General features: G+C 38.6%; 1 protein-coding gene across 8 annotated transcripts in view; it reads right to left on the reverse strand.

The window, feature by feature from the left end:
* The window catches only part of RGS7 (regulator of G protein signaling 7), a 556,614-nt gene that overhangs the window by 427,313 nt on the left and 103,814 nt on the right, over positions 1–25,487 (reverse strand). The window lies entirely within an intron of this gene.

Genomic DNA, 25,487 nt, shown 5'->3' on the forward strand with positions numbered 1-25,487 from the left:
AAAGAATAGCCATGGGCTTGGCCTCCTACCTTAAAACCATAGAGATTAACTGTGTTAAATGTATTGTTGAGGATCTATAACAGGAAACAGATAACCTCTACAGTCCAGCGGGAAGGGCTACTGCACCACAGTCAGCTCCCAGCTTCAAGAGGATAAGCCCAGCAGTTCACAAAACCAGTAACTTCCATCAATTTATGATTAAGGGGGCCAGGCACAGTGGCTCATGCCTGTAATCCCAGCACTTTGGGAGGCCGAGGCGGGTGGATCATGAGGTCAAGAGATCGAGACCATCCTGGTCAACATGGTGAAACCCCGTCTGTACTAAAAATACAAAAAATTAGCTGAGCATGGTGGTGTGTGCCTGTAATCCCAGCTACTCAGGAGGCTGAGGCAGGAGAATTGCCTGAACCCAGGAGGCGGAGGTTGTGGTGAGCCGAGATCGCGCCATTGCACTCCAGCCTGGGTAACAAGAGCGAAACTCTGTCTCAAAAAAAAAAAAAATTATGATTAAGGTTTTTTTTTCACTGAATTATTCTGTCCCTCTGATACTAACCTGACTTTTCTAACCTTGCCTTATACTTGGAAATTCCTACTTAATGTAAGTCCATGTGATCAGAAAACATGATTAATTTGGGGACATAAAAACTAATTATTTATTTATTTATTTATTTATTTATTTATTTATTTGAGGCAGAGTCTCACTCCGTAGCCCAGGCTGAAGTGCAGTCATGGGATCTCGGCTCACTGAAACCTCCACCTTCCAGTTTCAAGTGATTCTTGTGCCTCAGCCTCCTGTATAGCTGGGCCTACAGGCGTGTGCCACCATGCCTGGCTAATTTTTGTACTTTTAGTAGAGAGGAGGGTTTACCATGTGAGCCAGTCTAATCTCCAACTCCTGACCTCAAGTGATCTGCCTGCCTCAGCCTCTCAAAGTGCTGGGATTACTGGCATGAGCACTCAGCTGGGGCCCAAAAACTAACTTTTCTACAAACAGTTGCTGGGTATGCCACAGGGCCCATCAACAATGGAGCCCACTTTTGACTCACAGTTCTGTACTCTAAGTGAGCAAAGACATTAACCTCAAGGCCTATTCAATGCCTGAGCATTTTCTGAATCATTAAGTATAATTAAATTACCTTTAATAAAGCCATAGGGTTGAATGTGGTTTGTTTTATTATGATGCCTTGAAAATTCATTATCTTTGGTTTTGTATGAATATCTCATCAGAATCATACATCATTAGAACTCCTTATTTTCCAATCATACTAGATAAAGTAAGGTAGTTAGTTCCACAAACATCATCTATTCTTACTCATTTTCATTTCTTTATATTTTGGGATAAATTATCTCTCTCTTATACCTTTATTTAATCACTGTATTATTTGTAAAAGTAGACTGGTCAGGTGCAGTGGCTCACACCTGTAATCCCAGCACTTTGGGAGGCCAAGGTGGGCAGATTATGAGGTGAAGAGATCGAGACCATCCTGGCAAACATGGTGAAACTCCATCTCTACTGAAAATACAAAAATTAGCCGGGTGTGGTGGAGTGCACCTGCAGTCCCAGTTACTCGGGATGCTGAAGCAGGAGAATCGCTTGAACAGGGGAGGCAGAGGTTGCAGTTAGCTAAGATTGAGCCACTGCAGTCCCGCCTGGTGACAGAGCAAGACTCCATCTCAGAAAAAAAAAAAAAAAAAGTAGATCACATCTTACTGTATCCCTAAGATGTGAAATAACTCTTAGAAGCTATATTCTTGGTCTACACTATAAACAGTCACCTAATCAGCCTGCTCTGTTCTGGTTTTCAATGATCTCCCAGGGTTAGCATGAATCCAAATGTGACCTTATCACTGAAGTTCCAAAAAATCATTAAGAGGAAGACACTCCACATTTATAAAGATGTTGTCACCATAAATAAATTTTTTATTAGAATGAAGGGGGTACTATTAATTTTGATCAAATAGACTGTCCTGTTTTATGTCCTCAAAAGCTATAAGTAGATGCTCTCTCATTTTGTAAAATGAAAAACCAGTGGCAGAGTCCTCCCCCAGCTGGCTTCAAGGAACGTTTATGTCATCCTCTTGCCCAGTTTCACAGTATGTTGTATGAACAAATTAATCGACTAGAAGTCCCTTCAGATCTGGTTTCATCAAAGGCAACTCGAGAATATTTTGGCCTAAACAAAAGGAGACCAGGGTAGAGAGCTTAGGGAGGAGTGATGTCTAGACTAGTCAGAGGAACAGGAGGGAGTGTGACCACAACAAATAGAATTACTATGATCAGAGGTAAAGCTTGAAAGATGAGGAAATATAAATGTATAAAGCACTAAGTTGCATCTTGATGTCCGCTATGATGTCCCTCTCAGTAGACAAATTTGCTTTTTCCTTCTTAGAGCACCATGAGGGGTCCAGAACCAATGTGGGAACAGGCAAAGCGCCTGTTTCCATCTCAAGCTTCCTGCCTCCTCCCTACCTACAAGCACATCTGAGAGTGCAGCTGTCCTCACGGTCCTAGGACAGAACACTAGGTTGAAGAGGGCCTGGTCCCAGCCTTCTTACAAAACTACCATTAAGGGCCTGGGACTGTGGAGGGTCAAAGCAACTACTGTATCTGCCTTCTATTCCTATAGATTTGTCTGTTCTGGCCATTTCATATAAGTGTAATAATAAAATATATAATCTATTAAATCTGACTTCTTTCACTTAGAATAATGTTTCTGAGGTTCCTTCCATTTGTAGCACACCAGAGTTTGCTCCTTTCTGTCATTGAATAATATTCTATTGTATGCATACGCCCATTTTCTTTAGTCATTCACCACTCAATAGATATTTGGATTATTTGTATCTTTGGCGACTGTGAATAATTCTGCTACAAACATGCTGGTACACATACTGGGGTGGATATATATTTTCAATGTAGCTTAGGTAATGCCTGAAGGATTCACTTTTCTCTACATCTTCACCAACATTCATCATTGCCTTTCTGATGACAGATTTTCTAGCAGATGTGAAGTGGTAAATCACTGTGGTCTTAACTTGTGCCTCCTTAATGACATGATATTGAGCATCTTTTCATGTGTTTATTTGCCATCTGTATGTCTTCACTGGATGATATCTGTTCAGGTCTTTTCTCACTGTTTTTTTAAAGTTTGTTTTTTGTTGTTGTTTTTTTCAGACATAGTTTCACCCTGTCACCCAGGCTGGAGTGCAGTGGCACAATATTGGCTCACTGCAACCTCCACCTCCTGGGTTGAAGCAATTCTCCTGCCTAGCCTCCAGAGTAGTCGCGATTACAGGTGCACACCATCATGCCTGGCTAATTTCTGTATTACTAGTAGAGACAGGGTTTCACCATGTTGTGCACACTGCCCCAGAACTCCTGACCTCAAGTGATCCACCTGCCTTGGCCTCTCAAAGTTCTGGGATTAGAGGCGTGAGCCACCAAGCCTGGCCTCTTTTCCCGCTTTCTAATTCATTGTTTATCTTACTGAGTTGTAAGATCTTTCTGTATATTCAGAATACATGTCTTTATCAGATAAATGACTTGCAAATAGTTCCTCTCCAGATAGGGCTTAGCTGTTTTCTTAACACTATCTTTTGAAGAGGGAAAGGTTTTAATTTTGACAAAGTCCAATTTGTCAATGTTTCTTTTATAGACTGTGGTTTTAGTGTTACATCTAAGAACTCATCACCTAATTCAAAAATCATAAACTTTTCTACTAGGTTTTCTTTCAGATATTTTATAAGTTTTGCTCCTATGCAAGGTCTATTATTCATTTTGAGGTAATTTTATGTATAGTATAAAGTAAGGTTTTAAATTCGCTGTTTTTGTGTATGGATATATAATTGCCCCAGCATTATTTGTTTAAAAAAAATCCTTACCCCGCTTTGAATTTCCAAGGGCTATTTTTGGATAGCTTGATTCTGTTCCATTGTTGTATATGTCTATTCTATCTATCTATCTATCTCTATCTCTGTCTCTATCTCTGTCTCTGTCTGTTTTTTGAGACACCAGAGTGCAGTGGTGAGATTAAGTGATCCTCCCAGCCTTCTGAGTAGCTGGGACCACAGGCTTGAGACATGGTACTCAGCTAATTTTTAAATTTTTCTATAGAAAAGGAGTCTCATTTTGTTGCCCAGGCTGGTCTCAAACTCCTGGCCTCAAGCAATCCTCCTGTCTCAGGCTCACAAAGTGTTGAGATTACAGGTGTGAGCCACTGCACTGGGCTTATATGTCTATTCTTAAGCCCAAACCACACTGCCTGATAAATGTAGGCTGGTCCTAAGTTTTGAAATGAGTGGTATAAATTCGTGAACTTTCTTGTTTTTCAAAGTTTCTTGGCTGTTCTAGGTCATTTCCATTTTCATATATATTTTAGGAGCAGTTTGTCAATTTCTGGAAAAAACAATGCCTGTGGGGACTTAGGTAAGGATTGGTTTGAACCTACAGATTCACTGCAGAATGACAATCTTAACTACATGGAATCTTCCTGTCTGTGAACACGCAGTCTCTCTCCATTTCTTTAGCTCTTTGATTCCTCACATCCATGTTTGTAGTTTTCAGTGTGTACTTCTTGCACTTCTTTTGTTTCATTTATCCCTACATGCTTTGTACTTTTTGATGCTATTTTTATTGTTAAATTGCCCACTGCTAGCATACAGGATTAAAATTATTGTAGTTTTGCAAGTCATTGGCTTATATAAAACACACTCTTACCATCTTTTTACAGGAATCATATGGTGTCATAAGAGGGGTTCCATAACATAGCCTCCACCTGCTACTCCCGAATCAATCCCCAGTATCCATAACTCAGAATGTATGTTTCCCTAGCACTGAACTTTAAAAACTGATACATACTAGATGTACATATTTTCAGGCATGTGATAATTTAATACATTTATGTAATCAAATCAGGGTAACCTGGATATCCATCACTTAATTATTTATCAGTTCTTTATGCTAGGGATATTCAAATTATGATCTTCTAGTCATTTTGAAATGCATAATCTTCAAATATTAACGCTAATAACATTACTGATTAGGGACATTCAAAGTATTATTTTCTAGTTATTTTGAAATGTATAATCAGCTAATATTAATGCTAATACCCTTACTGCTCTATCAAACACCAGGTCTTATGTCTTCTTTCAAACTGTCTATCTGTACCCATTAATCAACTTCTCTTCCCTCCTCCCCACTATCATTCCCAGCCTCTGGCAGCCACCAAGCTACTCTCTATCTTCATGAGATCCACTTGCTAGCTCATATATTCTCACGCATGAGTGAGAATTTGTCTTTCTGTGCCTGATTCACTTCACTTAACATAATGACCTCTAGTTCTATCCATGTTGCTGCAAATGACAAGATCTCATTCTTTTTTTATGGCTGGAAAATATTCCATTGTATACATCTACCACATTCTTCTTCTCCTTTCACCCACTGATGAACACTTAGGTTGACTCCACATTTTGGCTATTGTTGAGTACTGCTGCAAAAAATATGTGAGTGAGGATACCTCTTCAATATATTGGTGTTATTTCTTTGGGGTATATACTTAGTAGTGGGATTGATGGATCACATGACAGTTCTAATTTCTAGTTGTTGTTTTTTTTTTTTTTTTAAGGAAACTCCATCCTGTTTTCCATAGCGGCTGTACTAATTTACATTCCTCCTAACAGTGTATGAGGGGTCCGCTTTCTCCACATCCTCACCGCCATCTGTTATTCCCTATCTTTTTTATTCTAATTGGGATGAGATTATATCTCACATTGGTTTTAATTTGCGTTTCTTTAATCATTAGCACTGAACTTTCAACAGTAACTTGCAACCTTATGATGTTTTTTTACTTTAATTTAGATCTCAAGTATCAGTTTTTACATTACCTCACTGTAGGTAATGCATTCTCAATTTCTCTCTACTTGCTGGGGAATGCATGTGTGTATGCACATTGTTATTTCTATACCGAATTTTAACTACTTACTTACATGTTCATCTTGAGAAACCTGTGTCACCGTGTATGGCAAAACCTGCTAGTTGTTTATCAGTATCCATCTTCTCCTTCCAAAATAATAGAGCCCCTAATGTTTTGCTAGGCATAAAGAAAAAGAAATAAAGACCATATTTCCAGCCCCCCTCAGCCATTAGATGCAGTGGTATGATTATCTTGCATCTACTGAGAGAAGCTCATCAGGCAGCTTCCAGAAACCCCCCAAAAACAGCCAATGCATACCTTTTTTTCTTTCTCTTCTTTTTTTTTCTCCTTCTTGCCAGTTAAACAAGATCTGCTAAATGAGGCTAGACCAGCCATGCCGGTTGGACAAAGTGAAGTGACTTTGGGAACAGAGACCCACACAGGGCAGAGCAACAACAGGAGAGGAGCTTGGGTCTCCATTTCCCACCCTGGTCTGCCTGCTCTGAGCTTTCCATGAGAAAGACACACAGTTCTCCCTGCTCTAGGCTGTTGCTTCCTTGGGTCTCTATTAACTGTTGCCAAACTTAATCGAAAGGCGTATACATCACACCTTACTGCATCCTCAGTACCTGATGCTATGCCTAACACATCGTACTTCTTAATTGATATTTGCTAATTTACTGCAAAGGGATAGCAAAAGTTAAAAAAGAAAGAAAAAAGAAAGCTTCATGAGATATTACCTTCTAATCCATGCTGCTCCATATGGTTACCAGATCTCTTTCCAGGGTAATGAAATCATAACATTTTAGGCATACAATTTGGCCTTCAAAGGCCTCTCAGCTTTTTAAATCTAATTTCTATTCTAATTTATTCATCATGATGTTAATAAGATGTTTGATTTTTCATGTAGAAGAAAAAGCAAATTTATACAATGCTTCCATGGATATTCAAGAGACAGAAGGCCTGTAATTGACTATAATAATAGAGCTCGCAATATCATAAAACTGATCGTAACAATGGGGCTCAAACAATTAAACAATTTTGATTCCACAGATGAAAAAGCTGATGTTCAGAGAGGTGACATGACTAATTCCAGGCCAAACAAACATTGAATGGCAGATCTGATGTCAGAACCCAGATAATCTGACTTCCAACTCAACTCTCAGAATCAGTCAGAGTGCCTTTGGTTGTCGAGAGCAAACTATCTAACATAAGCAAAAATCCTTCTAAAATCTTAGAATTTACAGGATCCAAAGCTTGGAACAGACAGGAACCAGGCAGCTCTGTTCCTGCCTGGTTTCCATGACAATATCTGCTACAGGGCTCATACTGATTTAGCCAATTCAATGAATGAATAAATTCCAACAATGGTTATCATTCTGTTTTCATTCTGATTGTAGAATGCTTCTCTTTCTCTTTCTCTCTTTCTTTCTCTCTCTCTCTCTCTCCCCCCCTCCCCCACCCGTGTCCCCCATCTCCAAACCCAAGTGGAACGTTCCAGTTCTCCTGTCACACCCAAGTTTGATAAAAAAGCAATATATAAGCTTGAATTAAACTCACAACTAAGAAAGGTGATTGTGCAAACCAGAGAAGGAAGAAAAGAAAATATTTTTAAAAATTAGCCAATAATCCAATTCTAAAGACAACCAAAAACAGAAGCTTAATGATTTTTTGCCATATTCCTAAAACATGTAAGAATTACACATGACTTCTGGAACACAGAATTCTTAATCCCCGGTCAGAATATTTAATTCAAAACTGATTTGTTTTGGAAACATATCTGAGAAATAATAAAATGTAGGGTCTCAGCTCATATCCACCCTTGCTCAGATTAATGATCATAAAAAAATGGTTGTAGGCAGGCAACAGGGTCTGCTTGACTGAGGGCTTTGTGCACAGGACCATACACCATGAGCAGTGAGTTATTTCAAACTCCAGCTATGGGACAGGGAACTCCTTAGAAGTCCCCACCAGAACGTCTAGAGAAGCAAGTATATTTAAGAAGCAAGTATATTTAAGAAGCATATTTTATACACTTAAAAAAAAATTGGCTGGGTGCACTGGTTCACATCTGTAATCCCAGCACTTTGGGAGGCCAAAGCAGGTGGATCACAAATTCAGGAGCTTGAGACCAGCCTGCCCAACGTGGTGAAATCTGTCTCTACTAAAAATACAAAAATTAGCCGGGTGCGGTGGCAGATGCCTGTAATCTCAGCTACTCAGGAGGCTGAGGTAGGAGAATGGCTTGAAACCAGAAGGCGGAGGTTGCCGTGAGCCAAGATTGCACACCATTGCACTCCAGCCTGGGTGACAGAGTGAGACTCCATCTCAAAAAAACAAAACAAAACAAAAAATTAGCCACAGAAACTGAGATTCCACCAAACTTCCTTGATAGGAGGGAATACACAAAAGACAAATTTAAAAAGTTGCATTGAAGGACTTAATTTTTTAAATTAAACCATTTAATTAAAAAAATGAGACTCTTAAAATAATGTTGAGAAGCACACCCTTCACCAGAAGAAAGGGGAGTGTGGCCAGGGAACCAGAGCAGTTCTACCTGTCCAGGGTTTATGCAGTGCATTTCTGAATACTGCCTTTCAGGAAACGTTAGGATAAGATAAAGCCTCCAGACACCACCGTTATAATTTGAGCCAGGAAGGCTATCAGTGTTGCTTTTTACTGTGTTCTAGAATCCTCTGGGAAAGAAATCTTTCCTTGGGTTCCTCTGAGAATTCCGACTAAGGCAAGACCAGATTTACAGGGGTTTTGCAGATAACCTGAAATAAATAGTCTCTCGGCATGAGTTTAAAACTCCATCCGCCACGACAGTCCCTGGGACTAAGCTCTGAAGCTGAGAGATCACTTGCTTCCTCTGCTCCTCTCTCATAAGAATTCCTTCCCTCAAAGGCCTCACAGGCTAGATTGGGAGGCAGACACTCCGAAGAAAACAACAGTGAAGGATGCAAAGTGTTGTGGGGAAGTGTGGTGCAGGTACTGTAGAATCTCAGATTGGGAGTGCCCAGGGCTGACCAACCGAGACATTCTTTTATTCTGGGCATGCATATACATGCATATAGAAATTTGGGGAGGAGAAGAAAAAAAAATAAAAGGAAGCAATAGTAGCTGCAACTTCTGCCTACAGATACTATGACCTTGTATAGGTAATGCTTTTGTGACTATCCCTTGGCCTTGCTTGCAACCCCCTATCTGAGTCCTGCTAACTGAGGACCAGCTACTTTGGAGCAAGCTACACTGTGCCACCAAAACAGACCTCAACAACACCTTTATTATATACACAATTGCCTCAAGAATTTTTATAAATACTATTTTTCTTTGTGGCAACTTTACTCACCCTCTCTTTTTTCTTTTAAATTTTTTAGAGGAGTATCACTCTGTCACCTAGAGCTGGAGTGCAGTGGTACAATTATAGCTCACTGTAGCCTCTAACTCCCGGGGCCAAGAGATCCTCCTGCCTCAGCCTTCTGAGTCGCTAGGATTACATGTGTGTGCCACCAGGCCTGGCTACTAACCCTCTCTTAAATACAATCTACTAAATCTATTTAATGATCCAGGAAGAAACAATATGAAAATAAAAGAAAATTAAGAATTTCACAAAGCAAAGGTATGTATAACGTCTAGAAGAATCAAAGTTGGAAAGATAACATGGTAACCAGACATTAAAGAGCCTGATGCACTTTCTGATTTGTTATAAAACATTTTAAAAATTTCCTTCCATATTTAATTGCCCAATAAGTCTCCAAATAGCTATTGCCTCTAACTCTCAATCCACATTGCCACGCATTGGTTCCCTGGAACCTCTTTGGTTCTAATCTAGATGAAGGCATCTGCTAGTCGGCCTCCTGACTTCCAAAGTGGATCCCATCCAGCATGCTCTTCATCCAGCACGCAGAACAGTCTTTGTAAATTACAAATCTCATTATGTCTCCCGTTCATTCAAATTCTTAGATATCCTCCCCCACCAGCCTTTCAGGATAAAGTCCAAATATTTCATCCCTCCATAATCTGACTCCTTGCTTGTTACTTGCTCAGTTTGGGTTGTATGCTCTGGACTATGTCATATCCCAAACACGCCATGGTCTTGTGTGCCTCCATCCCTTTGTACTCACCACTCCTTACCAGGGATGAACCGCCTTCCATTCTTAGTCTAGATCTGTGGTTCTCAAGGTTCTCATGGGAACAGTAGCAACATCCGCAAACGGGACGTGTCAGAAATGCAGATGATCAGGCTTCATCTCAGATCTCCTGAGTAGGAAATCCTGGATAAGGGACCAGCAATCTGCAAATAAGGACTGTAGATCTTATACCACAGAAAAGCTAGGCAGCGTGCAAAGAACTAGTATGCCATCGATGACCTCTTTGCCTGCGGTTCAGCACGTATGCGGCAGAAGTGAAGATCATTAGGTCACTTGGTCAAGCTCTCAATAAAACAGAAGTGGCTCAAGGAGAATAAATGAATTATAAGCAGGGACCCCTGTAGCTTGAGGAGTCAGATAGACATTACAGAAACAGAGACTCTCAGTGTCTCAAGGGTCTAGGAGGTCAAACAGTCCAATCTTGTCATGTCATAGAGGATGAAGAGGAGGCCTGGAAAGGTGAAATGACTTACTCAGTGTGAGACAGATGGCCAAGAGAACACTGAAACCAAAGTGTTTTAGAAGGAAAAAGCTGCATGGTAAAAACAACTGAGTCATCTAATGGACACGGACACAGGCAAGTGCCTCGGTGGGCACCCAGGCAGAATGAGAAGCACGGCATGTTTGCTTTTAATAACTCAGTGACTGATCCTGCAGTTTAGACACCCTGCTGATGGGCAGAAGCAACGCGTCAGTTAGACTCGTGGATCTGGCCAGCACTGGACGTAAGCAGTAGCTAAGTCTGTTGGAGCTGTAAAGTTCATCCTTTAAAAATGGCCACAAATACTATACTTATAAATATGTATGTGTGTGGGTGTCGAAACACTACTTGTAAAAAATGAAACCTGTTAGATTAGATCACACTAGGTTGCCACTTGTAAGGTAGTGAACATATAAAAGAGTAAACCTCACAGAAACGTGAGTCTGCTAAATGCAATGTGTATATGTTTGTGTTGTGTGCACGTATTTTATCGTATACAATAGTTAGAAATTCTATATATAATTAAAAATATAATTGTTACAATTATAACATTAAACAGTGAAATTATAATATCATAATGTTAATCATAACATGAAGCAATTAAACGACAGTGTTTTATGACACACAGTTTTAAATTACAATGTTATTAATGTTATAAATATAGGTAAAGTGCTAGGATTTGGGAGCAAATATTAAAGTAAATAAGCCACTGCCCCACTCCTTGAGCCTTTCTGCTCATATTTTATATCTTCTGAGGACTGGTGTTGGCCTCCTAGGCTTCAGGACAATCTAACATCAAGATGCCTTTAGGTTCTTCCTGACAGCTGCTGTTGTCTCTTCATCACAGGGAGTTCATTTGCCCTCCTCAGGAGGCCAGAGCTAATTAAGAAAAGGACAGCCCAGGCTCACCCTCCCAATACTCTTCATCAGCTACAACAGCCTGTGTTTGCTGCCTTCCAGGTCTTCCGCAGTGAGACCCCCTGCTTTTCTCTAGAGAGAGAGGAAACCATCACTAGAAGGGCGGGGTCTCAGCACAAACTTATTTGCCCAACAGGAGGGGAACGTTTCCATTTGACAATTCCACTACAAGCAGCAGGCCTTCTTGGACCCCTTGCCCAACTTCTGGCCTTCTGATTCTAAGTAGAAGTTGTCATGTTTTTCTGTAAATACTATTAGGTTGGTGCAAACATAATTGTGGTTTTTGCAATGAAAAGTAATGACAAAAACCACAATTACATTTGCACCAACCTAGAATTAGTAATGCCTTAAAAAATAAATTTGGCTTAAGATTTCTTGGGGCATAAATTGTTTTGAGCTATTTTCTGTTTCATCTCCATGTTCCAGGGGCTTAAATACCATAGAGCAAAGCCAGCACGTGTCTGTGGAGCTGCCGCCTCTCCAAGGAAGCTGCTTTGACCTTCACCTTCTGCCTCCTGGAAGTGTGCGATGATCCCATGGAATAGCAACCAGAGCTGTGCCACACTTGGCAAAACACCTTTGGAATTTTGTGACCTTAAAGTATTCTCTTCACCTGGAAGGTGGCATGAGCCATAGGCGATTCCTACACTCCCAACTTTGCTACCAATGACTCAGATACAGGGACACATGTATACACGTGTATACATGCATACACATGTGTACATGTGTCCATGCATATTAATGGACCACCACTGGCCATGTTTCTATGAGGCCTTTTCTTTTACATGGTTACCACTTAATAAGTAGCAGGTGAATCTAATCTATTTTGTTTTCTTACAAGTGACATTGTGTTTGCTTTTTGAAATTTCTTTTCTGAACATCTGTAAAACCACTTGCTACTCTTTCATTCTCCTTTTTGTGATTTTAAAAATTTTTATTTCCGTAGGTTTTGGGAAACGGGTAGTATTTGGTTACATGAGTAAGTTCTTCACCAGTGATTTCTGAGATTTTAGTGCACCCATCACCCAAACAGTATACGCCATACCCAGTGTGTAGTCTTTTATCCCTCACCCTCCTCCCAACCTTTCCCGAGTCCCCAAAGTCCATTGTATCATTCTTCTGCCTTTGCATCCTCATAGCATAGCTCCCATTTTGATGTCTGGCTTTCCATTCCTAAGTTACTCTTCATTTAGAAATGGTCTCCAATCCCATCCAGGTTGCTGCAAATGCCATTATTCTGTTCCTTTCTATGGATGAGTAGTATTCCATGGGTGTGTGTGTGTGTGTGTGTGTGTGTGTGTGTGTGTGTGTATTCCCTTTCCAAGTATGAATTGAAACACACCATGGAATATATATATATATATAAATTTCTTTATCCACTTGTTTATTGATGGGCATTTGGGCTGGTTCCATATTTTTGCAGTTGTGAAGTGTGCCACTATAAACATGTATAAGCAAGTATCTTTTTAGTACAATGATTTCCTCTAGGTAGATACCAAGTAGTGGGACTGCTGAATCAAATGGTAGTTCTACTCTTAGTTCTTTAAGGAATCTCTATACTGTTTTCCATAGTGGTTGTACTAGTTTACATTCCCACCAGCAGTGTAGAAGTGTTCCCTTTTCACCACATCCCTGCCAACAATTATTAATTTTGAATTTTTTGATTCTGGCCATTCTTGCAGGAGTAAGGTGGTATGACATGGTGGTTCTGATTTGTATTTCCCTGATCATTAGTGATGTTGAGCATTTTTTCATATGTTTGTTGGCCATTTTTATATCTTCTTTTGATAATTGCCTATTAATGTCCTTAGTCCACTTTTTGATGAGATTGTTTTTTCTTGCTAATTTTTTGGAATTCCTTATACATTCTGGATATTAGTCCTTTGTCAGATGTATAGATTATGAAGATTTTCTCCCACTCTGTGGGTTATCTGTTTATACTGCTGATTATTTCTTTTGCAGGGTGAGCTTTTTAGTTTAATTAAGTCCCATCTATTTATCTCTGTTTGTATTGCATTTTTTTTAAGTGCATGTCTTTTCTTTTTCTCCTCTCCCACTCTTATTCCCCAACCCAACTTTGATTTCTCTCTTTATCCTCTAGAAAGTGAATTAACCAGAAGCCCGCACTTCACATTTAAACTGAAGAAGCAGAATTGATGAGTGTCACCTGAACTATCTTGGATATTTCATGACACATTGCTTGTCAGATATTTAATCTTGGCACCTCCTTTCCCTTCAGAGCCACTAAGTCATTCACCAGGAATGAAGGATTCTTCCTTTATTATACAGAAATTTGTAGGCCATGGAAAGTAATCTGAATATTATTCTAAGTGCTGTAGAAAACTATGGTTGAGTTTTGGGCAGAAAGGTGATATGATTTGAATCTTACTTAAAAACTCAGGCTTCTGGGACATAGAAGAATGGAAGCAAAGAGACCAGTAAGAGGATTTACTGCAAGAATGACAGGGTCATATGATTATGAGGAAGAGAAATGGATGAATTTGGGATATATTTTGTGTGCAGCCAACAAGACAAACAGTAATGGCTTGCAAGGAGGGGAAAAGAGGCATGAAGGGAAAGAGATGGATCAAAGAAGATTCATAAGTTTCTATTTGAGCAACCAAATCCTTGCAGCTGCCCTTTAACAAAATGGGGTACAGAGGGATAAAGGAAATTTGGAGAGAGAAGGAATCAAACGTTCTGCTTTGGCCACATTCTGTTTCAGATACCTACTAAACACACAAATAGAAATGAAGGAAAGCAGTCACCTTATTTTAATAGGAAGGCAACAATCTGAAAGCCTTGCCATCTTGGAGCATCCAACAGAGAAAATTTCTATTGAAAGAATTAAACACTTGATTTTGCCTTACAGACAGACGATTTTATTAGTAAGAGAACATTTTTTCTTCAGAAGGACCATGAGATATGCAAACAGATAGCAGAGATATTTCTGGGTGCACAGGTGTTAGAAGCTAAAAGTAATAGAGCAAAGTGATTTTTTAAAAAAATCCTTTCTGGTGGGCAGTGAAATGCCTATATATTAGTTTCTTTAGAGCAAGATTCCCTTTCCAAGTACAAATTTAAACTGACCTATCCAAGTACATATTATTACTTTCTTAGAAAATGTGTGTCTGTCTGTGATGATGGGGTATGGATGAAGACTGGGTAAGCTATCTCAAAGGCAATCAGGAATTGATATTCCCCCCAAAATCAAAAAATAGCAGGAAAGGTATAGAGTCTACTTGAGAGTAAGATGTAATTATAGAAGGAAAAGGAATCTGGACTGATAAAGTCTACCTGTGTGTTTCCACTTGTCATATATATACCAATGCTTCACTACTGAGGTAGTGAACCATGATAGAGCATGGTTGTGAAATTGAAATCCTGGGACCAGACCATGTCCCTATGGATAGAAGGTAAAATTACTTCCAAAGGAAGTAGATATTTTTACTGTTCATGTTCCAATGGAGAGATTCATTCCAGTATTAATACGGAGTTTAAGAAGGCATGCCTTAAATTAGAAAAAAATGAAGATGAAAAGAACCCATCTTCATCCTCCAAAGACACTTAGAGGAGGCATGGCTCTGGATTTAGAATGAGTAATATCTACTTGTGAGTAGACCTCTGGGGGTAGGTAAAGTGGATTCTGCAACAAGACATTAGGCTAAAAGCTAAGGGTCTCAGTATGTTGACTTCAATAGTTACCAGATCTAGTAGCTATTATAAATTGTTCTCTTTGTTGTTTTTTCTTCTATTATTGAACATTTTGTAAATATTGTAGAATTAAGAGGCCCATGCTTGGATGAAGCATCATGGGGGACTGCAGCAGTCCAAAGGGAGCCGTTCCAGGAAGTGAGGGATACAAGAACGCCAACTGTGGCCCTTGGGTTGAACTGAGAGTGCTGGGTATCTAAGGAACACAGCAGCAAAGGAAGGAATTCATTTAACAGTTACCATCTCTAGAAACTCCAAGAAATACATGAAAAGAAAATTTTGCAAAAACTGCATTCAAGCAGGAGGAAGACTGGGATCATTGTACATCTGTTCTTTATGTATTTATTTATTTTTGGTTTCAAGTTTTAATCAAAGCTTGTATATAAGATTACTTTATTCCTGCATCTTCTCAATTGTTTCTTCCTTGTATTTGCCCTTTTCCTTTCCTACTTGGCGAGATTTGGCTTTCCATTCAAGGATCTTTTGTGGTCTTTGTCCAGTTTTAGCCTAGTGATAACCACTTTGCTGGGGTGAATGCCTAGGTGGACAGTTGTGCCATTAGCCTTTTCATGCTGCACCCATCCAATGTAGATAACATATTTCTTCCTGTAAACCTGGACACCTTTGCCAATTTGCTGACCTTTGTAGTGTCTTTGTACAACCTGAACTTCATCATCCTTTCGGATGGGCATGGATCGCACATTGTATGTGTGTCTCAGCTCTTTAGAAAGAGAGAAAGACACAATCTTCCTTCGAATGTGGGAAGGTGCCTTGAAATGCTTTTTGCGATCCTTGCTTTGGTCAGAAGTCACAAAGGGATTGAACTTCATTTTGGCCACTCCCACTTTGGTGATGGCAGCAAAAGCAAAGAGCCATCTGTTTTTTCAAAGGGAATACATCTCACACCTGTAATCTCAGCACTCTGGGAGGCCGAGGCAGGCGGATCACGAGGTCAAGAGATTGAAACCATCCTGGCCAACATGGAGAAACTCCGTCTCTACTAAAAAATACAAAAATTAGCTGGGTGTGGTGGCGCACGCCTCTAGTCCCAGCTACTCGGGAGGCTGAGGCAGGAGAATTGCTTAAACCTGGGAGGAGGAGGTTGCAGTAAGCCAAGACTGTACCACTGGACTCCAGTCTGGCGCCCGATGACAGAGCAAGACTCTGCCTCAAAAAAAAAAAAAAGAGAGAATATGTTCTCATTTTATCTACAAAATGAGACACACCTGGAACATTTGTATGTCTCCTTCCGTAGGCTATAAGCTCTTTCAAAACAAGGACCTATCATGTCAGAAAGACTTAATAATTATTTGCAAATAAAAGAATAAGGGTATCCTTGAATCAAGCCTTTTAATTTGAATAACTCAATTTGTTTTATAGCAGCACCAAGTTGCACTTCCTAGTTTATATATTATGAATTCCAATGCTATTAATATTTGGAAATGACGGCTTTTAAATGAGCCTGGAGTTGAAATAGTAGGAAGAAAGCAAGTCTGTGTACATAAATTATTTAGTTGAAAGAGATGGTTGCATGCTGTTATTCTTTAACAATAGTGCCAGGGATAACTAGCCAAGAAGGGCCAAAAGGTGAGGCTTTGTAACAACTTTCTTAATATAATGCAATCATATAGGTGGTACACATGGCCACCAAGAAGGAAAATCAGATTATATTTAACTAGAATAACCTGGGGACTAACCAATGTTCCTTTTCTCAACTGAAAACAAAATAGGTATAGTGATGCTAAACTTCTAAACACCCTTACAAAAATTAATAAGAAAATAATTATAAGATATATGTCCTTATGATGGAATTAAAAATAAATGTATTAATGTCTTGTACCAGATTTGTTTTATGACCCAACATACAGGCTTTCCTGATCAATGTTTTATGTACACATAAAATAAGTATGTAATCTGCAGTAATTGGATGATGTAAATAACTGTTTATATGGTCAAGCTGATGGATAGTGTTTCTTGAGTTTTATGTATCTTCACTAATGGTCCATCACTTGTTCTATAAATTACTGAGAGAAGAATGTTAAAATGTTCAAATATCTTTGTGAAGGTATATCTTTCTACCTTTCTTTCAATTTTTGCTTTATGTATACTAAAGGTATGTTATTAAGTGCATAAACATTTAAGATTGCTACCACTATGATTTTACCCTTTTTATATCTGCTAAAACTTCTTGTCTTGAAGCCTATTTGATATTTATACAGCCAAATGCACCTTCTTATGCTTAGTGTTTGCAATTATGTGTATTTTTCCAAGAATTTACTTTCAATTTTTCAATTGGTGTGTGTCTTTATATCTAAATTATATATGTGCAGAATCTTATAGCTGGGTCCTGTTTTATGTATATATATACACACACACATATATATATACAAACACATATATATCTAAAATTAAATCTCTGCCTTTTGGAAAAATATATTTTGTTCATTTACATTTAATGTAATTATTGATATGACTGTGGTTAAGTCTCCCATCTTGCTGTTTGTTTTCTATTTGACATCTCTGATCTTTGTCACTTTGTCTCTGATTCTTCCTCATTTCCTGTATTATTTTATGTGAAGTGGTATTTTTAAAAAATTTCCATCTTTTCCATTGTGTTTTAAGCTATATCTCTTTGTATTTTTAAATTCATTCCTAGAATGAACATACGCATCCTTAAATTGTCACAATCTACATTGAGCACCAAAACTAAATCTTAGGGATTCAAACATGAGCAAGTCATATCCCTGCTTTTCAGATGAGTAGAGAAGACAGACATGTAAATAATACAGCAAAACCTCTCATTATTCAGAGGGCCTTTCAGATGGCCACAAGGTCTAACTTTATCATTCATTGAACTTGCTACCAATATGTCTTGGTTGCACAGATTATTTTTTCCCCCGGAGTCATTGGATTTCATATTTGTTTGAAAACATTTTGCCCTGTTTTTAGCTAGACTGTGTTGAGTCATTTATATAGTCTATATACAAATGCTTTGTTAGATATGTGTATTGAAAAGATTTTCTCCCAGTCTATAGCTTGTCTTTTCATCCTCTTCACAGAGTCTTCCACAGGGCAAAAGTTTTTAATTTTCATGAAGTATAACTTACTGACTTTTTTTGTTTATAGATTGTGCTTTTTATGTTACATGTAGGAAAACTTTGTCAAACCTAAGGACTCTAAGACTTTCTTCTATAGTTTTAAAGTTTTAGGTTTTTATTTTCAGTATATGATTCACTTTGAGTCAATTTTTGCAAATGTGGTCTATGGTAAGGGTCAAGATTCTTTTTTTTTTTTTTTTTTTTTTTTGCATATGACTATACCTAATTGTTACAGCATAATTTGTTGAACAGATTTATCCTTTTCCCTTTGAATTGTCCTAGCATTTTGTCAAAAGTCATTGCTCATATATGTGTCATCTATTTCTAGACTACTGTTCCCTTGAAATATTGGTCTATTATTATGGTAACTACACTATTTTGCTTACTTTATAAGAAGTCTTAAAATCATTAGTATAAATTCCTTAACTTTGACCTTCATTTTCAAAATTATTTTGGTAATTCCAGGCCTTTTTCAATATAAATTTTATAATCAATTTGTCAGATTCTACCAAAAACCCTGCTGAAATTTCAACTGAGATTGCAATCAATCTATAGATCTTTTGGAGGTGCACTGACTGCTAATAATATTGTCTCCTCTGAACATACGCATTCATTATGATCCAGCAATCTCTTTCTAGGTATGTCTTAGAAACTCTTGGACAAGTGAACAACGAAATATACACAAGGATGCTTCTAGTACTGCTACTTGTAACAGAAAGACACCAGAACATTTTCCTTATCACTTGAGAAGATATAAAAATGGTGGCATATTTATACAGAAAAATATTTTGTAATTTCATATGGCAGTTAACAATGAATTGACTCATAAACACAGCAGTTACATTTTTAAAAAGAAATAATATGCAGTACTATCCTATCAATATTACATTAAGAAATATGCAAAACCAATGACATCTTGTTTGAGAAAGCAAATATATGTGTTAAGACTATACAGAAGAGTTAGGAAATCATAAATACAAAATTCATAGTAAGATTCATAATGAGCTTTTTACTGGATGGGGAAGGCAATAAACTTGGGAGGGCCACAGAGTTGTATTTCTTAATCTTGATAGCGAGTGCATAGAATGTTATCCAAATGTTATTCTATACAGCATACATGTATTTTACATTATCCTATATAATATTTAATATAAATAATTTTTAAAAGGAAAGAGTACAGAATTTTATTGAGGGAGAGGAACAAGAGTAAACTTAAATCTTACACTAGTGAAACAGGGCACAAGTATTTATGGTTCAATTCTGTGTAATCGAGTCTTCATTTATACCATTCCACTTTCAGCTTACAAACTGCACAGCAGTGTACTGTATGAATACTAGGAGTCACCAATGTAAACCTGTTAATACTGTGGTGTTTTTTTGGACACTCACCTGCTACAAAGCAACTGAAGCACTTTAAAATGTGAGAATAAATGTTGCTGATTGCAAAAAAACACCAGGGAAAAATAGCACAGGCCATGCTCTCTTACTCCTCCCACTGGGTTTGCAGGCTTTCACTTGCATGAGCCATCCATACTTAGGTAAGCACTATGCCTTTATTGCAGTAGGCCTCTTGACAAATGACTGTTTAAGGAGTGTTTGCACACCTGTCAATGGTTCCTGTCATTTGTCAAGTAACAAATATAAAATCTGGTAACAGGAAAAGCCCTGTACAAACCAAGAAATACTGGCAGCATAAGAAGTTCAACACATGATAAGGCTAAGCCCTGCGGCTCTCTGGAAGCCCCCCCGAATACCAAGCGGTTCTGTTGTATTTGTTATTTATGTGTCTATCTCTTCTGCTCATTTAAAAAGTGGGGACTATGCCTTGCTCATCTTTAAATCCCTAACACTTAGCATTGGTGCTCAATAAGTGCCCTTGATTGATGGATACCCTGATATCTGTTGATCCCAAATAAAAACATGTGAAACCCATCTTCCATGGTATATTTTCAAACCTTCTGTTTTTGCATTAAATAGTAAATCTTTTGAAAATATCTATATACTTTACAGTATTTTGGAGGCATTATTGGAATAACTATTTGATACTGAGAAAATATTACCAATGGCATAGATACAAATTAACTCCTGGCTGCTTTTAATTAATTTTTGTGTTTGGTGTTAATGAAAAAGTACCTGAGGCCTTTAACTTTGAAGTCTGAGCTTCAAAGACATGATTACTCCTGTGTCTTACTTTACTGTTGTAGTTTAGAAAGAAAAGAAACTCTTCCAAAACATCTTACTATTATGTACTCACTGTAGAGAAAACATGACTGTGAGGAAGAAGGTAAGAAAGAAAAGAGTGTGAGAGTTAGGTGCCTGCAGTCTGCCTGGAGTGAAGAAGGTCCTACCAGTTAAGTGCTTTGGGTTTTTTCAAGAATGTATATTCCAGGCGCAAACTTTTAGATCATTTGAAGGAAATCCTTTTGCCACTTGGAGGTAAATCACTTTGGAGCTTTGTAGCAGGGTGCCCGAAAGAGCCTTCTGGGAGTTAGTGAATTAGGTAGATTGTTTTGTTCACATAAAGTCACCAACAACTTAGTTTAAATTGTCTTTGTTATAAATGAGGTCACTATGGACTGGCCCTAAAGATCTTCACTTCTGTACTTCTGTCTTCCATAGGACAAATGCTAAGTACTACATACCTCATCTCTTGGGTTATTATTGTAGTCTTGCATTCATGATTATGAATTTAGAAATAAATACTAATTATGGAAATAGAAAAAAAAAAAAAGAGTAAAATAGCCCTCAGCAGCCACACACAGATCCGCATGGTGGGGCTGCAGAGCCTAGGAGTGCAAGCATGACTTACGGTGCCTCATACGCAGAGGTCAGGAGGCCAGGAAGAGGCCAGCTTTTGGCTTTCATTTTTTTTGTTTTTGAGATAGAGTCTCACTCTGTCACCCAGGTTGAAGTGCAATGGTGTGGCCTCAGCTCAATGCAACCATCTCCTCCTGGGTTCAAGCGATTCTCCTGCCTCAACCTCCTGAGTAGCTGGGATTACAGGCATGTGCCACCAGGTCCAACTAATTTTTGTATTTTTAGTAAAAATGGGGTTTCGCCATGTTGAAAAGGCTGGTCTTGAACTCTTCACTTCAGGTGATCTGCTTGCCTTGGCCTCCCAAAGTGCTGGGATTATAGGCATGAGCCACCGTACCTGGCCTTGGCTTTCTTTCTTGATGACTGTAAAAGCAACTGAAATGGATGATGAAAGAAAAGCTCACTACCATGAACCAGAGTCCATAGTTCTCAATAACTCACCTTGCCCCTGAGCTGACATAACAAATACATGTGGTTTTCTTTCTTTGAGAAACATCATTACATTTGGGCAACATGTCACACACAGCCCAGTGTATTCTCGGTTTCCCAAGTAACCTCTAGAGAAATTCTATGAAGTGATGCCCTTTTTCCTGGAGGACCATAGAATTCAGAGGGAGAGGAGGCCTTGAGTTGAGTCTCCTGCCTGAATGTTGCTAAGCCTCAGGACTCCCTCCACCTACATGCAACCACACTTAGCTTTTACAAATAAATTAAGAGTAAGTCTTTTGAGGGTAGGTATTATGGCATTTTCACCTCCTCTAGGTAGCAGCAGTGTGGTGCATTTGTAAGGAAGAGGAGGTTGCTTTGAACAGGCATGGGGGCAGAAGGCCTAGGCATTCACATCTCCCCAAAGCACACTACCCCCTTATCCTCAGACTTGCTTCTAAGGTTTGCTGTCTTGCTGAGAAGTTAGCAGCACTCATTCTCTGAAGATTCTAGACTTTCCAGATATTTGGGGAAAGCCTATGTAATACATAGTATCCTAGGTCTGAAACATGTCTTGAGATAGAATTCTACAGTGATTACTTGTTTTCTTCCTAGTCTCAGCCGCCAAATATCGACTATAATTATCAAGAAGGTTTCTACCTATTCTTGATGCTATGTCTACACAGTTTAACTCCAGAATTGTTACAAACACAAACAATACTGTTGATAGACTAGATGAGAACCATTATCATTTCCCCAGTATTATCTACATGTAGCATGCTATTACTAGGAGATAAACAGAAGTATGGTGTTGGTCTCTTTATGCATCTTCTCACTAAGAGAGGTGGGAAATAAAAGCCAATGGGGATAGAAGACTGGTTTCGGTCTGGCTTAAATCTCCATGTTGTAGGTTTTTATTCCATGTGGTTTGATGTAAACTTGTGCCCACTTCTTGCTCCTTGAGGGCTCCCTGGTGGCTAAAGATCTCTGTGACATGAAGCTCTTTTGGAGTATTCTGATGATAAAAGGGAGAGTTTCAACTCCATTTGACAGGAAGAGTGACTTCTCCCTTGAAGTGGAAATGAAAATGGATCCCTAACTGTGCAAGAGGTAATGATGAAATCCCTCTCCCTGTGACCCTCCATTAAATGACAGTAGGCAATAGAATTATTATTTGATACTTTATGCCCATCATTGTGTCAGTTGTACACATAGGCCAACCACACATTTCTCTCCTTCCATAATTCTGACTCACGGTGCATGGGCTTGAGAACAATGTTGAAAATCTCCCTCAGGGTTTCTGATTCTGTGTTCCCCTCCCTTTTCTCTGGTATTCAACTCAAGATTTAGAAGCTAGAAGCTAGAAGTAGAGGAGGCTCTTCTTATTTCTGTCAAAGAGACAGAATAGGAGCAGTCAGAGATAAATTAAGAAATCATGATTCTAGGAATTGAATGTCCGATTCTAGAAGGAACAGTGTTCAATGTAGTTAGGAAACTGGGGAGGAGAGCAGTAAGTAGAGGTCATTGGTTTTGATGGTGATAGATACTGTTAAGAAATTAGTGGTAAACCCAAGCTGTAAAGGGGTTAGAAGAATTTGGGAGTAGTTTGAAGATGTGGCAAGGTCATGTTTGTGGACTATGGAATCCACAGAGAAGAAGAGATTTTCTTGAGCTGTGATTTAGTCAGTTTGGCATGCTAGAATACCATAGACTGGATAGCTTAAACAACAAAATTTATTTTTCATGGTTCTGGAGGCTGGAAAGTCCAAGATCAAGGTGCCATCATGGTTCTTCCTGGTTTGCAAATGGCATCTTCTTGATGTGCCCTCACATGCTGGAGAGACAGAGAGCTCTGGTCCCTTCATCATCTTATAAGAATACCAATCCCATGACCTTATCCAAAGTCAACTGTCTCCCAAAAGCCTTACCTCCAAATAACATTACCTCAGGGATAAGAATTTCAACAGATAAATTTTTGGGGAGACCCAAACATTCAGTCCATTGAAAGATATTTTTGAGGTTTCAGTTGTATAATTATTATGAATAAGTTATGTCAACTATTTATTCTCAGAATAATGTTTTAACTGACTAAATTGCAAATCCATAATGATATAGTAAAATCCACACTGTTTGGCATTTTGCCACCTGGAAAGTGCTAGAAATCAACATTTCTGACATTTCTCAAGAAATATTTAATTTATTCCTGAGGCTGATGCTAAAACTCACCAACTCTGTGCTGAAACAACCACTACATAGCATCATAGAATTTTAGAACTGGGTGAGCATCCCATCTAACCATCTCTCCTTTTACAGATGGAGAAACTTAGGCCCCATGGAGAACAGAAGATGAGTACTGAAGTTCTTTCTAGCCCTTCAGATATATAATCTCAGAAACCAGCTTGCTAAAGTTCATACTATTCTTTTAAATAAGTGAACACCATCCTCTGATCCTGATTATGTCATTACTAGTGAGCAACTATTGTTTTTTAATTCATCTGGGTGACAAATGTGAAATAGTACAAGCAGATATTGCCATTTTTGAATCAGCTGAGTCCAATTTATGAGGTATAAATAAATGTATTGTGAGCTTCTCCTGGGAATGAGAACCTATCTATAATGTTTCACCCCTGAAACCAGGTTCTGTAAAAGAGAGATTGGCATTAATCATCACCTAAAAACCTTCCAACTTATCACTGACAGGTGTAGCTAGTGATGCCCATGGCTTGTACACAATGTTGTTAAACCCGGACCAAATAGAATTCTAGGAACTGATTGTCCATGACAGGAAATCCTACCTAAACAAAAGGCATTCTAAGGTCAGACAGAAAAATGAGCAGGCCCTGAACTTGAGGGAACACAAGAACAACAACAATTGCTACATTTACATCAAGTGAGGGAGGTAAAGAGAAACTGCCCAAAGCATTCAGGGAGCGCCCATCACCCTGGTTTAAGCAGACAGGGCTTGATTCCGGAGAGATCTGCAATGTGCTTCCTTCTTTAGATAGATGTGGAGAGAAAAGAGCTCTGAATTCATATTTTACTGGAAATATGGTGTTTCCTACCCTGATGTCCTTTTCTAAAACTCCCAAATGGGTGTTCACTAAGGAAACATGCATTTCAAAACAGAACTTTGGTAATCTCCTTAGCAAGAGAAACCAGAAATTCTGACTGGGGCTCCAAAATATATTTATGAAAGTAATCTATGTTTCTTGAAATTTTGGGACACCAGAGGTAAAGAAAGAAATAGACTGAGAAGTCCTTGAAAAATGACAAACTAAAAAGAGGAGACATTTGGAACAGTAATAAAACTGCACATAGATCAGGTAAAGTTTCAAGATCTTTGAAGATACCAGTTAACTAGCTGGGAATCTCTGTTCTATAATTCTATGCCCCCGCCAATAAAACAAATTCATTTCAGCAAGACAAAACCATCAATTTCCTATTTATGTAAGATGATATAGGAAATTATGGTGTCGATATTTTAAAATTAATGCATAATTAAAATTATATATTTTTAGAAAGGCTCTGGGTAGTTGTAAACATTTAAATTCTCTTTCAAAAGATCTCTTTGGAAATTATTAAAAAGACTTCTATGCTCTGAAAAAAATGTTTGGCAACATCTGGTATTATTTCAAAGAGTGTTCCTGCACAGAAAAGTACCAAACAGTTGATATCCACAGAAACACTTAACTGTCAATCACTGAGGGTGAGGATCCATTGTAACTGTGAGGTATTCCTGTTGGTCACTTATTTACAATTTCTTCAAGCGACTGTCATCATCAGTTCAGGTTGCCGTAACAAGAATACCATAGACTGGGTGGCTTATACAACAGAAATGTATGTCTCCATAGTTTTGAAGGCTGGAAATCCAAGATCCAGGTGTTGCCATATCTGGCAGGGGGTGAGAGGCCCCTTCCTAGCTGGCCAAAGGCTGCATTCTCACTGTCTCTTCATATAGTGGAGAGCAGAG

The sequence above is a fragment of the Aotus nancymaae genome, unplaced genomic scaffold (genome assembly GCF_030222135.1).
Source record: "Aotus nancymaae isolate 86718 unplaced genomic scaffold, 86718_ANA_hifiasm-v0.15.2.pri h1tg000032l_0, whole genome shotgun sequence".
In the NCBI taxonomy this organism is placed as follows: Eukaryota; Metazoa; Chordata; class Mammalia; order Primates; family Aotidae; genus Aotus; species Aotus nancymaae.